Source organism: Xenopus laevis, chromosome 2S (genome assembly GCF_017654675.1).
Source record: "Xenopus laevis strain J_2021 chromosome 2S, Xenopus_laevis_v10.1, whole genome shotgun sequence".
In the NCBI taxonomy this organism is placed as follows: domain Eukaryota; kingdom Metazoa; phylum Chordata; class Amphibia; order Anura; family Pipidae; genus Xenopus; species Xenopus laevis.
This window is the reverse complement of record NC_054374.1, coordinates 157,262,162-157,265,972: the sequence shown is the minus strand read 5'-3', so window position 1 is coordinate 157,265,972 and position 3,811 is coordinate 157,262,162. Positions and strand designations below refer to the sequence as shown.

The following is a 3,811-nucleotide window of genomic DNA, read 5'->3' as shown; positions in this document are numbered from 1 at the left end:
ATGGGCTACCAAATAGCCAATCACAGAATGGAAATTTTTCATGATTGTGTTGCTCCCCATTTCTTTTTACAATTGAATGTGACTCATGTGTAAAAAAGTTTGGGGACCCCTAGCGTGCAGCATTCCAGAACTTAGAAAGAACCAGTTGACCTATTCACTGATATTGGTAGAAATTCTTCCTGAGAAACTGAACTTGAAGAACTGATGCACCAGATCGACATCATGGTGAGAAGCAAGTGACGGTTCTGGAGTAGAACCTGGAAGCCCAGGACCGAGAGCTGTCGAACGCCCGAAACCTTCTAGATGAGAAGAACCATGGCTTATCCCGTGCATCTATGTCATATCCTGCTAAACAGGTTTTCAACATCTAAATATTATACAGGTTAGTAGAGTAACAAGGACAGAGTTGTGCACTAGTCCATAATGGCCAACCAGCACTCATCTTTTATTGGTCTGTTTCATCATACATGGTGAAGGTGGCCTTAATTAAATTCAAAATAGTCCTGGGCTCCAATATAAGAGGAAATACAAGGTATGGGACCTATTATCCAGCATGTTTGGGGATTTCCAGATAAGGGATAGCTCTGTAATTTGGATCTCCATATCTAAAATTAATTTAAATATTAAACACACCCAATACGATTGTTTTGCTTCTAATAAGGATTAAGTATATCTTAGTTGGAATCCAATAGAAGGAACTGTTCTATTACAGCGAAAAACAAATTCAATTTTGAAAATCTGAATTATTTGATCAAAATGGAGCTTTCTTAATAACAGGTTTCTAAATAATGGATCTCATACCTGTACATTGTAAGTATGTCTCCAGCTATTGTAAAATTACAATTCTCAGAACTCATATCAGCTTCTGATTTTATGTATAGAAGAAATCTAACAACTGTTAGACAATGCAGCGGCCATTTTTATGCTATATCTATACTTACAACATTGTTATTGCCATTGAACAACAGATCGGAATTCTCTGCAAGAAACTGTAAAGAGCGGATAAGGCTCAGTATGAAATGGTTCAGAACTACGAATGGCAACTCCAAGAGCTAAAATATCAGGTATGGGCCTTTTGAATTCACGATTATATGTTATGATTTTATAAGGAATGCTGTACAAAGGCTCTTGTACACAGATGACCCATGCAGTGTTTGGCCTTTAAAAAAATAACATAATAAGTGCTGCTAATTGAACCAGTTAATTGAGATTAATTGCACTTCTGATGTTTTTGCATTAGAAAAAGGCAGCATCTCTGGGGTCTGAAAAAATGGTATATCAGATGGTATCTGAGCCTTGCCAAGTTTAGGGTTGCCACCTCACCCCTTTAAAATCGAACACATATGGAATCCACAGCCTGCATGGCTAATTAGCAATTCATTTAGATGCATGCTGCATGGCTGCACAGAAATCAGTTCAGTCTGCAGCATGCATTTAAATGAATTGCTAATTAGCCGTGCAGGCTGTGGATTCCATGTATTCGGTTGCCAAGCCGCCCAGGCACTATAGACAACACAGCCAGCGAACAACCCCGGCAACAACCCCCCTCCGTGTTCACGGGCATGTGGGTAACATAGGGACGAGAGGCAGAGGGGAGGAACAGGGTAGGGTATGGAGAGGGGAGACAGCAGAGGAGAGGGGAGAGTTACAGAGGGGAGAGGAGAGCAAACATGGACATGGGGTAGGTCCTGGTATACACAGTATATACAGCAAAACACATGCTTACAGACGTGAGAGCACATTTATTAGTTCCTGGACACAAATGCAAGTGTGCTAAGAGGAGTACAATTGCACCCTCTAGTGCCCATGAAAAATCACCTTAAAGGTAAACTCAACCCCCACTAATAAAAACCCCTACCCAGTACCCTACATAGTCCCCTTTCCCTGCTCTCCACCCGCATAGGTGATTACACCTATAAGTGCTCCTAATCCTTTACTCGTCTATAGGTGCAGAGTAAGCGCAGCAGAGATCATGGGCGTTATCTTCCGGCTCTTCGGATTTCTTCGGGAAGTGAGCGCCGTATTTGTGCATGTGCAGTCTTCCAGTTCATAGCAACTGCGCATGTGCCAAAATTTACTGAAATTGCCGAAGGGAATGAAGAGGACCCGAAGAATATTACAGAGCTGGAAGATGGCGCCCATGAGCTCCGCTGCATTTACTCTGCACCTATAGGTGATTAAAGGATTAGGGGCATGTATAGATGTTATCACCTATGCGGGGGGAGAGCAGGCAGGGGGGACTATGTAGAGAACTAGGTAGGGTTGAGCAAAGCACAGAACTTGCCTAGTGCAAGGCGGCAACCCTGTATAATGCCTTATTGGGAGGCAGTAAATATGTGGTTCTCACAAGCACTTTGAACACACTGCAGCTCCCTCACTTGAGTATATGCATGATGTACAAGGTAGGGCACATGACAGGACCCCCCCACACACACTGCCAGTCCTGCAGGGGGTTGGGTAGCCACAAATAACCTTGGAATACCCGCAAGGCAGTCAGGTTCTACTTGATGTCTGAAACATGTGGGTGGCCCATGGGTAGCCTATAACTGCAGTGGGGTTAGTTTACAGGTGGCCAATCAAGGGGCCGGAAGGAAAATGTACTTTTCTCCTTGTATAATGATCCTTGAGTGACATCACTTCGATGCTATGTGACATCACTCCTGGTCTACACAGGGGGCAGGTCAGGTGCAGTTGTACAGGAACAAGAAAGCAGGTGCAAGTTGGGCATAGGGTAAGTGGGCATGGTCATTCTGACAGACAGGTCTCTGGCACCCACCCAAATATATTCAGTGTTGGGAAGCACTGTAAATAGAAAACTCTTTCAACATTGAAACAATTTGAGAGCACAAAGGGTTGTGTATGTAGGTACAATATGCCTGTGCAACATATGTAAATGAATGTATATGTATAGGTTTCAGCACAACATCGGGGAGCACTTAGATAACTAGTGTTTTTCCTACTAAGAAATGTCACTTTTTGAACTGGACACAAGATGGAGCTCAAGTGTCATAAATTGCCCTTGTATCACCTCGTATCTTATTATATTTCTAATTGGCTGTCTGCAAAATGAAATGTAGCACCCTAACTGCTAAATACAGTACTGTATGTCATATATATATGGGCAGACCTATTGTATCAGGCTCTAGAACCCCACAGGGTGTATCTAATATGCTTAACTGAATAGTAAAGTGTGTTTGTATAGATGATTGCAGGAACAAAATGTCATATACAGATGGACCAATTCTGCTGGTACTTCTGGAGAATTCATTCTTGTATGTAACCTGTGTTGTTCCTGTAGCTGTGTAAGTTGAAGAAAAGTTATGAGAAGCTCCATTTGCACCAAGAGAAGCAACAAAAGAATTAAACTGCTGAGCGGGGTGCAGAGCAGGAGAGGAGCCGGCATGAGCGCCAATGGCTGACTCAGAAGCTGGAGGTAAGAAAAAAAAACTGATTCCAGTACAAACCAAATCTAACAAAATAGCTGCATTTTGCACAAATCCTGCATGTAGAGAGACATGATGTCTGGTGATTTTAATAGTGAGCTCTCATACATCTTCTAGGCAAAAGGAGCCCCCCCCCATAAAATTTATTGTCTATCAATGAATATCTGACACCCAACTCCTGCATGAAGAAAGAATGAAGAGAAAACAGATGCTTAGAGGGGGATAGTGAAGATAAACTTAATTATTTCAGAAAAGGTACAGAATTTTTAATTGATTATATTTAGAAAACGTCTTATTTCAGTGTGATGAAGCTGATTTTACATTTTCATTTCGTGATAGTTCCCCTTTAAGGATCTAAAGATTGCAAA

The 3,811-nt window shown here is 42.0% G+C and overlaps 1 long non-coding RNA gene across 1 annotated transcript; it reads left to right on the top strand.

Moving 5' to 3' along the window:
- Window positions 1-582: 582 nt before the first annotated feature.
- Window positions 583-3,601, top strand: LOC121400712. Its single transcript, XR_005965930.1, has 3 exons — window positions 583-1,064; window positions 3,299-3,433; window positions 3,561-3,601. It is a non-coding gene; the product is annotated as an uncharacterized LOC121400712 (long non-coding RNA).
- Window positions 3,602-3,811: the final 210 nt, after the last annotated feature.